Below are 13,968 nucleotides of genomic sequence, written 5' to 3'. Positions count from 1 at the left end.
GTATGTTCTGGAATACACGGTGAGTTTTTTTTATACTTTACACATACACTTCCCCTCAGAAATTACCTACTGTTCTGTTTTTCACGTGAATTTAAATTTTCGAACTTCTGCACAACAAAAACAGACGTCAACATAGTACTTTGCAACAATATTGTTGCTATATGATTTAAATTGTTTTTTTTTTTAATATATTCTTATTCACAACATAAATTATCGGGTATGTTCTGGAACTCACGGTGTGTTCTTTTCACTTCACACATACACTTCACCTCAGAAGCTACCTCCTGTTCTGCTTCTCACGTGAATTGAAATTTTGAACTGCGACAAAAATAAACGTCGGCATGGTACTTTGGAGAAATAGTGTTGCCATACAATATAAACTGTATTCGATTTTTACATTGTTTCTATTATATTTTAGTAATTTTGTAAATTCTAACGATAATTTTATAATTATTTTTTTTATATTTTATTATTCGCAACATAAAATATATGTATGAAAAACTCTGTAATATCATTAATTTGTTAATTGATTTAAGGGGAACATTTGGTAACCCTATCTTCCTCGGCCTTACTTCAAATCAGCTGTTTATGTCAAGCAAAAAATTCAGTTGAAGAAAAGTCAAGACAAAACTAAGTATCTATTTAAAATTTGTTTTTAATGGCGTTTCATGTATATTTTGTGATTTTAAACAAATTATATGCAATAATAACATATTATTCTATCATTATGTCGCTTTTTTATTTCAAAAAAGATTTTATTTTATATAGAAAAACTTGAATACACCCGACTCTCACGATGAAAATGTAAGTGTAAAGAATACACCTCAAATGGGTGTAAAGTGTGTTACAGAACACCTCGGCGTGAGTTCGATACACTTCTGCCGTTGAAGTGAATGCCAGAACATGCCCGTATATATATTAAATATCATGTAATCTCATTAATTTGTTGATTAATATAAGAGAAACATTTGGTAACCCTATCTTGTTATTTCAAGTCAACTGTTTGTGTCAAGCGAGTGATTCATTCGAAAAAAAATGCAACACAAACCTTAGTATCTATTAAAAATTTGTTTTTAATGGGTTTTCATCTTAATTTTATTATTCTAAACAAATTGCACACAATAATAACGTATTAATCTATTATCATGTGCATTAGTTATTTTCAAAATAATATGTACTCTTTTATATAGAAAATACATAAATACACCCGACTCTCATTATGAAAATGTAAGTGTAAAAAATTCACTTCAAAAGGGTGTAAAGTGTGTTACAGAACATATCGACATGTGTTCGATACACCCAATAAAAAACAATTTTAAATAGATACTAAGGTTTGTGTTGCATTTTCTTCAACTGAATTTCTCGCTTGACACAAACAGCTGATTTGAAGTAAAGCCGAAGTAGATACGGTTACCGAATGTTACCCTTAAATCAATCAACAAATTAATGATATTACAGAGTCCTTCATACATATATTTTATGTCACAAATAATAAAATATTAAACAATAATAATGAAATTATAGTCAGAATTAACGAAATTATTAAAAAGTGACAGAAACAATGTTAAAGACGAATACAGTATATATTGTATATCAACACTATTTCTGCAAAGTACAATGTTGAAGTTTATTTTTGTCGGAGTTCGAAAATTCCAATTCACGTGAGAAGCAGAACAGGAGGTAACTTCATAGGTGAAGTGTATGTGTGAAGTGTAAAGAACACACCGTGAGTTCCAGAACATACCCGAATACTAAAATTTGTGCAAACATAATTATGTAAACAAAAAATTATCCAAAACTATCTTTATATAAATACATAATCAAAAATATAAATAAATATAAATAATCAATAAATCGACCCTATAATTAAAACTTCGAGAGTATGCTTTAAAAAATCTCAGAAATACTGTATTTTTTAAGACGATCACGATATGTCTGCTACACAACTTGCAACAATGTTAAATTTCTTAATACAATACAAATTTTCCTTCACAATATCAAACAATAAAATAATCAAAATTTTTAGATGCTTGCAGTACGGGAACATACCAAATATTAGGGAAATCTATAATATAACACTATTTGAACTGCTGAAGAAGCCTATTAAAGTATGTACGAAACATTAAATATATTTAATGTAGGTGGCAAATTATTATACAATCGAGTTACTCTAACTACAAATGAATCAGCAATTACACATGCAATTCGCGGTATTAGCAACTAACTGTTTCTAGTAGAATCAGAAAACTGTTAGGCTCCTATGAGGAAATGCGGACTTTGAGAAACAATTAACTTGTAAAACCAAAGCGTCAATCGACAAAAAATGACAAATTGACATTCCAGAAATTTGTGCGCATTCGCCGAAATATAGTCGATTATATATATATATATATCGAACAGCTCTGTTCAACGACAGCAAAAGCCCTTACTAACCGCTCTTTGACAAAAAGTGGCAAAGTTAAATCAGTTCCATAAATATATCTTAGAAACCAATTAACTCTTGACACTAACCGGTTTATATGTTGCCTAAAGGAAAAATTGTTATCCAAAATAACACCAAGACATTCAAGCTCCCTAACAAACTAAATAATACCATCATTATATTTAATATGAACACTCACATCACTGAACGTGTAAAATAAAAGACCTTTGTTTTTTAATGGATTAACCCGAAGGCTATTACCATGTATCTAATCACGCAAAAACTCCATCACTAAATCTATTTGGTGCTTCAACACAGTAGCAAAACGACTATCATCTTTTAATGCCAGCTGATGTCAAGCCAAATTTTCATATTTTTTTTGGGAATGTTATTTATATTTCTGAAAAATGTTATATAACATTGACATGTTTCAAGATATTAACATGAAATGACGGTAATTAAACATATGGAAATGGTGATTATAATGAATATTAAATTTAACATTAATTTGAAGATAATCATGGTAAACAATTTTTGTATTTAGAATCCATAAATATTTTTTCAAGAAAATTTGTCTTTCAGAATCTTTGAGTTTCTGTCCGGAATTTGCGACCATCAGCAAATATTCATAAATATAAGTATTATTGCCGATAATTTAAAAATATTCATTGGAAATTTCTTGTAAAAATTTAAAGAAAATAATTTTTCTAACAGAGCATGCTAAAGATAAAATTGAAAAGATATTAAGGGATAAACACATACGAGGATTCAGGCCTGGCCTGTTAAGTTGGCTTTGTATGAAATGTCAATTTATAAAGGAATATCAGAGTCAATTTTGATTTTGGATGCCGTTCTCCTTTAGTTTTTTAGAATAACATAAGCCATTTATGTATGTATTTTGAATTAGAATCTTCATCTTCATATCAAAGACAATTAATTTCGAAATAGACGCCATATTCGGATCGATTTTATTAAAAAAAACAGTGAAGGGAGCAGTATATGGTACCCTATACAACTTCCACGAAAACCTAACTTTTTGTGGTTCTATATTCTGAGCATGGGCAATGTTTCGCGATATTTGCACCCTATTGACGGACTAAAGGTCAGCAAATATTGCTAATATTCAGTACAGCCCTCCTAATAAATTGTTCAGGTTCGCTTTACCTTGGGTTGTGATGTTTGGCTTTAAATTGTGGCCTATAGATCGACTCGAAAAAACACGTTACTGAATAATATATGAATACGTAAGCACCTGTAAATATTTAAGTGTAACTCCCACATCAGAGTACATACGACAATATAATTTGTATCAATTCAAAGCTCTTCCACCCCTCCTGGATATAATATCAACTTCTCGGGCATATGCCCTTCAGAGGTAAATATATTCGCTATAGAATACAAATTTTGTATTTTTTCACACAAAAGTCAAGGTCCATTTGACTCTCTAAATATTGACCGATCTTTATCAAAACATGTATGCTTATTGTCGATCCCCTTCTCCATGTGAAAACTCGCGATGTCCAGGCCATAATTGCGGCCTCTAAAGAGTCGGACGAAATCGGACAAAAATAAAGTAAAGGAAACCAATCTTTATCAAAAACAATAGAGGTCTTCATTGGCCAGAACCCATCCTACATGCAATTTTTCGTGACTGTGGTACAAATTATAATGGACAGACGGACGGGCGGATGGACACATATGTTTACATCGACTCAAGTAGTCGAGAAATGATGATCGGTATACTTAAAGGTAGGTCAAGGACCACAATTTCGCGGCGTTCCAAACTCTTGGGCTGCACAAAGCTATAATACCCTGACAACATAGTTGTATAGGGTTTAAATATCAGTCGAAACAAAATGATCACGGATAGGTCAGTATAAGTCTACAGCACACAGCTAAGATTTTGTTGCTTTACTCAGGTTATATATGTTATGTTTAATCCGCCATTTTGAATTCATTTTTCATTTTATTTGATTTTCAAAATCTCAACCAAACGTCTTCAAAAATAATTTTATTATTTCAATTAAAAAAATACTACCATTTTTGATCCACCCTTTTGAATATATAATTTTTTCTTGCAGAATCGTCCGAAACCCTTTATATGATATATCTATGGCCTATTAAAGGTCTACCATGCCTTTTTAAACGCCAGATACCAACTAGAACAGCATAAACATAAAAATTATGTAGACCCTAATTACACTATTACCACAGACTAACCGCAATCAGTTATTTGTGGTTTGCTTAAATTTTTACACGAAGGTGGTTAATGGCTATTACGCATAGTATTATTATTTCAATTATTATATTTGAAATTTAAATCAAATCGGCGTAATATGAATTGTTTTTTTTTTATTTCTGTTTATTTCATTCAAATGTGGTCAGTGATTTTTTTATTTTTATATCAAATAAACCGCATATCTGGATTGCGACTTCTTTCTCGACACGTTGAAGTTTATAATGAGATTTTGAATTAAATATTTAACATAAGGGGACCCCCCCATTCTCGGAGTCAATTTTTTTTTATTTAATTCGAATCTACTCTAATTCTAGAATGTCCTTACAAAATTTCAAGTGAAAATCTCAACAACTCTTGAAGATATAGCCGATTTATTGTGTCAGCATCAAGTGACGGCAATAGTGGTTCTCAAACTTTAAACGCATTTTTCTCGAAGCAGTGTTTTACGAATGGCGGGCACCATTACACAAAAACTAATAGTCCGATTCCAAATTTTTACACGTAGCTATCGCATAGCTATCGCATGAAATCGGCCAAAACCAATCGGTGAAGATCTTCCTTATTTCTTAAAAAGGTTTGTGGGAGACGTCCCACGTATTTATTAAATAAGGCTATGAATTGTTATATTGATTCCTAGCCTTATTTAATAAATACGTGGGACATGGCATTGCATTTGAAATGTATATATTAAGATTTAATACTTTCAGAATTTAGTTGTGTAAATGTAGTCATACTTAAGCACAGTTTAATAAAATATGGGAATTTGTGGCCTCTGAGAAGAGAAAATTGTATAATGATTTTTATAACAGCGTAACGCGCCGATTGCTCTTTAGAAGTAAAGGGACGCACATCTACCCGTTTAATTATTCAAAAGATCCCTTTAGTCATAATTCATCATTCTGAGTCCTGCGCTCTCCATGGAAGTGAATATTCTATCCAAAAAGGGTCACATGTAAATGTTTTCGCAACCTGTTCACAATTTTCATATAGCATCACACAATTACTCATAATTATCATTAGTACAAACCAAAAATTAATTTAAGTTTTTATAATAATATATTTTTTTTACAAAATATTTACATTTCGATGTAATTTTCAAATCAATATCAGTTTCAGTGAATACGTCACTTTATTTTAAATCAGTTTGAAAACTTTAGATGGCAGTAACTGCTTCATAGCAATGCCTGCAGTATCTAACAAATAATACAAATGTACATATATATGTGTGTACCTATATGTCGGACATCGCACACACCGACCGACATTCAAATGGACTAATAAAGAATATCAATTTTCAACCAATAACAAGAAATTATCAATAGCCTGAAAAACAGATTTCCAACAACTGTGCGTTTCACATGAATTCGATGCTTCGATTCGCATTTAAAACAAATGCAGACGTCGAACGAAACTAATGTCTGTCTGTCTATTGCCAGCAAATAAGAGTATACGACGACGACGACAAGAGCACTTTTCAATCGGGATGTTTGCATTGGGATTTTTTCGGATTGCTTGGAAATGCTGCACCAAAATGCGAAACGACGACGACGATACAAAGTCGCGAGAACTCAACTAAAGATGGATTCAATGGAAATTCTTTGACACCTTTGTTGACATTGGTCTTAAAGGGATAAGACCAGGGTATGCTTGAATAATTCCGTATGGATTTTCATGTGGGATACGAAACAAAATATCTATGGAAATACAAAAAAAAAAAAAAAAAAAAAACAATATTTAAGGAAATTGATAAGTAGGAGGAAGGCAGTCAAACCAAAATGGATAGCACTGATGCTTGAAATATTTGTAGCTATTCTCGAAATAGGTTAAAATTAAAAGGAAATATTTTTTTTAAATGTGGAACAAAAATAAAAAACATATAAAGTTTAGTTTGTGTTAAATTAATCAAAACTAATTATTTTTGAAATGAAGTTTGGTTTAGAAGGAAAAGAAGTCCTACACAAAGACAACAGAACAAGTATTTATTCAAGAAAACGAAGTTCATTTTGGGATATCCGATATCGCTAATAGACAAGATTTGAGTTATTTTAATACCAAGCTGGAAACTAGGAAAAGTTATAGGAAGTGACTTGAATGGATGTTGAAGCAGACTGTGTACTCCAAAAAAACTAAGAATAGTTTCTTTTTTAAACTCAGTGAGGTCATTAAAAATGGGACAGATTCAAATATTAATTTTAAATTAATATTTGAAAACAGTTAATGTCATGACGCGAGTTTCGTCATGCTGTCTCGATTTTTAGTATGGCCATTTTCGTTTGTTAAAAAAAGAGATTCGATGAGGTGGTAATTTCACGTTTCGTGACAGTCGATTGACCAACAAGATCGGCTTCAATTTAGGCCTTGGAACAAAAAATCACGAGTAAAATACGAAAAACTCGAAAGAGTTATCGAAAATTGGACACATTTGAGAGGTGGACACGGCCAACATTTGATATACATTATAGACAAAAAAATTGCCAGAGAATGTTGTTGCAAATGATAAAAAACTGCTTCAAAGTTATTTTGTTGCAAGAAAACTGTGGCAGGACTGATAAGCCCGACCGCTAAATTTTCTGCAAGATGTACCTGTTCATATGGCCAGCAACAAAATGTAGCTATGAGTCAATAGCAGATGTGTATGTAATAAAATTCGCCTCGAAGTCAAACATAGTGATTCTAAGAGATGTTGTGGCAGTGAATCTCGATGGTATTTTTTTAGGAAAATTAAAGGTGCATCTGAATTTATCCCATTATCTATCCCAGTATCCGACTTTTAACGTCTTCCAACTGATCAAACAATTTATAATTAAAACGGCATATACATTAGAACTTTTTACCGGGTTAACCTACTTTATGAGGATTTATTTGACATATATGCAAAGGAATTGACAATTGAAACCCACTGGGTTAACGAAATCCGGTTAAATGTAAACGTACTATAAAATTCACACATTTCCCTTCAATGTTTTTGTACCCTACACAACTATGTTGTCAGGGTGTTATAGCTTTGTGCAGCCCCAAGAGTTTGTAACGCCGCGAAATATTGGTCCTAGGCCCACCTTTAAGTATACCGACTGAGTCGATCTAGATATGTGGGTCCGTCCGTCCGTCCGTCTGTCCATTATAATTTGTAAACACGATACAGACCACAGTTATGGAGCAATCTTCACGAAATTTTGCATGTAAACATCGCGAATTTTTACATGGAGAAGAGGATCGGGCCAAAGAATAAGCATGCCGGTTTTGATAAATAGTGTTCAATTTGTAGCGGGTCAAATATACCCTGACTTTTAAAAAATGACAAAAATTATATATTCTAATATATACGTTATATATTTAACCCTGAAGGACATAGACCACAGACGTTCATAGTATATCGAAGATTAAATTGATATATATTGTCGTATGTACTCGGATGTGGCAGTTACACTTCAATATTTACAGGAGATTACGTATTCATATATTATTTAGTAACCCATTACCACATTAGAGGGCGGAAATATAGCGCCGATCGCTTTGAAATTTTCCATGAGGATCCAGGTATGGTCAAGGATAACGCCTATAATTTACGTTGATGACCGGATAATAATTTTGGGATGAATTATACCGTAAACTTAATTATTTGTGTTTTTTTCGATTCGATCTATAGGCCACAATTGAAAGCTGAACCTACGGTGAAGGGAATCTGAACAAGTAATTAGAGTGAGTTGTTGAAATGTTCACTTGATATTTTAAAGGGATATTCTTTAATTAGTGTAGATTTGAATTAAATAGAAAGCTAACATTCAATTATTTGAAATAGAGAAACTATGGGTGGTAAATATCTGTCTAAATCTTCCTGAGAAATAAATCCGAATGTCATAGAACCTTGAAGGTTTTTTAGTACAAGTCTTGTAAATTAAAGTAGGTCTTTAAAATATTTTATGTTAAAATAAAATGTAGATGACAATTAATAATGTCAAATTACAACTAAAACATAGGGATTTGAATTAAATATTTTCATTGACCACGGGAGGGAAGAGAATATCGCTAATGTCCTAATGCTGATTTGATTAGATCTAAGTTAATTGACTTAAAATATTCATATTTTTATTATTTTTTCAAAATCCTATACACTTTTAAACATTTATTTCTTAGAACAATGATTATAGTAAAAGGCAATCTACAATTCTCCATTTATGAATCATGCAATCTTCCTGTGAAATTATGCCAGTTTTTTTTTTTTTTTGTATAGAATATACCCTAAGACCTTTCCACACTGCTGACTTCGATCACAAACTCCATACATCCAGTCATACTACCATTTATTTTTAAAGATGTGTCAAACCACTTTCCAACTTAGCCAACCAACCGTACATCATTGGTATTGTTATTCATTTAAGTTAAGTTAAGCTAAGTTTAGTTTCGTTTCTTTTTTTTGTTTTCAAAATAACCATACATGAAATTATAACAAAATAACAATTCCCAGATATCTCAATTTTTTCCCAGTAATCTGAGTCTGAAAGGCCAAAAAAGAGAGAAAACTCAGAAAGGACTGAATAAAAATGCTGGCGCATATCCATATATCTACCAAGTTATGACAATATATTAGAGTGCCTGGCACACAAAATGAGAAATGTCGATAACAATTAAAAATTATGTGGTTAAACATTTTCAAAACTAAATAGAAGATGAAAACGAGCTCATTTCAGCAATGAAGAGGAAACATGTTAACTTCATATATGGCGCTTCCATTTTGTATCAATGCAAGGAAGGATTTCAGCAAAAACCTTTAGACACTCTAATGTGCATATGCCCGAACACACTTTATGAACAGGAATATGTAAGTACGTAGATTTATTTCCACAATACATTCGATTGGCAGGCCAAGTCAGGGCAGAGTTGTCTACTTCTGTCCGCTGCATTGTTTTGCAAACAAAAAATAACAGCAAAAAAAAAACGCCACGAATATTATGGACATTCTCTCGGTCCGAATTTATGCATTTCATACAAAAAAAAGAAAGAAAAAGAGGAATTGAAAGTATTAAAACAAGTCCAACTTCTGGAGTAGCTTTACACGATGCCTGATATCATTATGATGACAATGTCAGCAAGCATTCATAACTACATATTTATGAGTTCTGCTTTATTTTTGTTAGCCAGTTAAAATAGTATCGAGTGCATAAAAATAATATATTTTTAAAATTACTTTAAGGGTCGTACCTAAATTCATGCGTATGCGTACGATTTTGTTCACCTCAAAAGTTAAATACATGTATTTCAATGAATGTTACCCAAATACGCATTGCGTATAAAAATATAAAGTTGAAAAATTTCAACATTGACAATGCGTATTTTGGATTTTTTGTTTTTTTGAAAATAGAATTCCAGTCATTGAAACTTTGTTTTTCTATAAATACAAACATTTTCCGGTTAATTAGAAAAATGTTTTTATCCTTTTTCGGCGTTTTCAAGTGACACAAAATAAAATAAGGTCCTTGCGTATTTGGGTAATACGGACGTTCAACAAACCCTTTAAAGGTGAGAAGTTGAGTATTTTAGAACGCAACGCACTGAATTTAGGTACGCGCCTAAAATTGATATTTGTAATTAATATGAAAATGTTGTAGGTTACCCAGCAAATAATTTGTTCAGAGTTTTTTTCTTTTATTAATCGGAATGAAACTTTGCAGAATTTTCCGATTCTGGTGCCGAATTCGTAATGACATCCGAACAAAAATACTAATTCTAAAAAAAATTCATAAAAAACTCGGGTGAAAATTGGGGAATTTTAAATTTTCGGCGTAATTTCGAAAAAAACTTTCGAAAATGGTAAGGAAAAAGAAAGTTTTTCGGATACTTTAAATTAAAAAAATCGGGTATTTGATCCGAAATTCAGATATAGGGTCGAGAATGTAGGAATCAAATACTTTTACCATTGTAAATTCATAATAGTAAGACTGCGGATAGTTAGATATTCATACCACATCAAATCCTGGAAAATCATCAGATATGTAAACCGACACCTAATATTTATATGGTGTGGGTATTCGAGATACAGTTCTCGAAGTTTTCTAGAAAAAGGTTCTTCGTAATATGTATGGACCAATCAGCAATTACACTGCCTAGGTCACATTGCCAGAAAGTGTACATATGTTGTAGGGGAGACTGGGCACCTTCGGCATCGGGACACAATCGGCAATGGCGTTTTCGATATAAAGCTCTCATTGTACATCACTAGCGTTGATCCATAGGTATCGAATATCAAATTAAATAATTGTCGCAAAGTTTAAAATCTTTAGTTAATAAGTTTATTTAGATGCACGATTTTTTGTATATTTACAGATGTTGTTGTAATATTTCCATTCCATTTCGTAAGTATTTCGTGTATACATCTTTCATATTTTAATATTATTAATAAAATATTATTAAAAAGTAGATAATAACAATGTACATTCTTATAAAAATAATTTAAAATAATATGTTTTTAGAAGACTGGTACAAAAAAATGAAAAAAAAAAATATAGAAAGTACCTTCGGGGTAGATTTTAAAGTGGGGTACATTCGGCCATATACAGGTAGTGCTATTTTATGTCCTTAACATGTTTTTGAGTATATCTTTACAAATAATCATTTAATATGTTTCCAAATTACATATATAAGGCGAAACGTACTTGTATTGACGAAATGCGATAGAAAAAAAGCTTTTTCTGATGGTGTGTGTGACCTTGAGAAGTCAACGTCCGCCGCTAGAAAATATAGTCTTAAAAGTCTAACAAAATAGAACCTTTAAAGGATTTGAATTTCAAACAGACTGATAGCGGTGATAATTACCAGGCTATGACTATGTTGCCGAATGTGTCTAATCAAATGCCGAAGCTACCCCGCTTTTTTGGGAAAATGGGAAATGGACTAGTTTTCGGCTGTCTTGCTAATATTTTTCATAGAGAATAACTGCAACATCTGGAAGACCAAATTGAGATGAGACAATGAGCTTTTATAAAGCTAAGTTTACAGGAATGACGACTGACTTATTACTCCTTACCAGGCACTGGGGCAACTTGTAGTTAAAGTCACACACTGCGCTCAAACAATCATTCCTTTGTCGTTGGTCGGATAGACGATGGCAGACATCAACTGGCTCTCGGTTAGCAGTTATTGTTAAAAATGTAAAAATTATGATTTCTCAGAAGTGGCACAATATTGAATAAAAACTCAACTTGACAAAAACTCGTTCATTTGAATTGCACAAGAATGGAAAAAAGTCAAAACAATACTCAATGTTGGCTAAAAACAACAAAGATGAAAAAATAAAACAAAAAATAAAATACAAAAGAAACGCAAGCATCCGAATCAAGAGACGGCAACAAAATTATACATACTCAAACATGTGTATGTATGTAATGTTGTGATCCACGGATAAAAGATTCACTGTGTATTGGAGTGTATCGGAAATGACTTAAATAGTTACGTTTGTGGCAGCAGATCCTAGAAAATGAAGAAGAATTTTCGTTTAACCTACTCCACAACCACTTTTGTTCGACATACCCTTGTATACATTTAAAAACTATCATGCGAAAAGAATGTATAAATCGACAGGTATACAAAACGTTTTTAAAGGACAACAAACCATCCATTTGTTGTACCAGGCATTCGATCATATGGAATATACATCCCGACAGCCAACAGCAGCAGCAGAAAATTCATTTGGACCCACTTCAAAGGTAACAAATAACTGGTTGACAGCCAGGCAGTCGCAAACGGTGTGACGGCCGCGTCGACGAGTTAACAAGGAGAGACGCCCAAATAAGACAAAAATTATCATGATCACCATGATTATTCTTGTCTGTTGTTCATTGCCATCGTTATGATATACAAGAAAAATGCCCAACTGCACTTGAATGCCAATGTTCGTGAGGAATGTTAAAGTTATTAGACTACAGCTCATGATCCCTTCGATCCGTCGAAAATAGTTCAGATTAGATGTTATAGGTTTTTATTAATGGTGCTTTTAACATTGTCAAAATGAGCGAATGCTAGGGAATTTTGTACTAAAATTATTCATAAACCATGCGGATCCGAAATAATCTGGGACTGCTCGCCTGAAGGGCATTTCTCTCTCTATTTGGTATGACTGCATACAATTTGATTACATTTCGATTAAATCTATTGTGTGTTTGTGATTGTATATCTATTGTGTGATGTGATGTAAATCTATTGTGAACTGAGATGATGTGACTTTATAAGGGTCGTACCTAAATTCATACGTATTCGTACGAATTTATTCACCTCAAATACGCCCAATACGCATTGCGTATCAAAATATAAAGTTGAAATTTTCAACATTGACAATGCGTATTTTGAAATTTGGATTTCAGTCATTGAAAAATTTCTGTTTCTATAAAAGTAAACATTTTTCGATCAATTAGAAAAATGTTTTCATACATTTTCAATTGGCACAGATACAAATAAAGTTGTTGCGTATTTGGGTAATACGGACGCCTAACAAACTCTGTAAAGGTGAGAAGGTGAGTATTTTTGTACGGAGCGCAATAAATTAAGTACGACCCTAATAAAGTAAAGCATTTTTGTATCGTATTACAATAGCTAAGTATAGATTATACATACCAAAAATATCAACACTTTGGGCCAAAAGAGTGAACTGTATCAAAAAAACAACTACAAATGAACAATAACAAAATTAAGCGAACTAATTTTCTTATCCTTTAAGCCTTCAAGTGTATATATACAAAATTACAAGTCATCAATGTTATGCTCGTCCATTTGACAGCCGGTTGAAAATCGTAAACATTTTAAATGTTAAATGTACACTGGTGCCAAAACTAAAGCAGCTAAAATTTCAAAGATAATTGGTCTGTTCCAGTACTTTTTTAATAGTAAAGCTAGTAAAAGGGAAAAATTTTAAAATTTCTCTCAGAGTACAAAATAATTTGAAAAGTTCGGGAACGCAAATCTAGTAAATATGCCAAAATTAGATGGCAACACTTCAAAATCAATATAACAGCCAATCAGAAGTAGGCATTCCTGTTTACCATTTATACTCGGACAAATTTTTCGAGTAAAAAGTTTTCAAAGAGAACGCCATTTTGTTTTGTGCTCTCTTAAATTTGATTTAATGTTTTACCAGTTTTGTGGGTTGAAGAACGGCTTTCGAGTAAAAAGTTGCAAAACATGTAAAATGATAAGATTCTTTTAGGTTCTGGAACGGAACTAATAAATGCCGTATAACTTTTTCAAACATAAACATATCGTATTGTTTTTTCCAGTTTTAAATCGGGTACTTTATTCACTTTAATTGTTTTTAACGTTA

Source organism: Musca vetustissima, unplaced genomic scaffold, assembly GCF_032173495.1.
Source record: "Musca vetustissima isolate MV318-11 ecotype Yass unplaced genomic scaffold, APGP_CSIRO_Mvet_v1 utg19436, whole genome shotgun sequence".
In the NCBI taxonomy this organism is placed as follows: Eukaryota; Metazoa; Arthropoda; class Insecta; order Diptera; family Muscidae; genus Musca; species Musca vetustissima.
Note: the sequence above shows the minus strand (reverse complement) of the source record.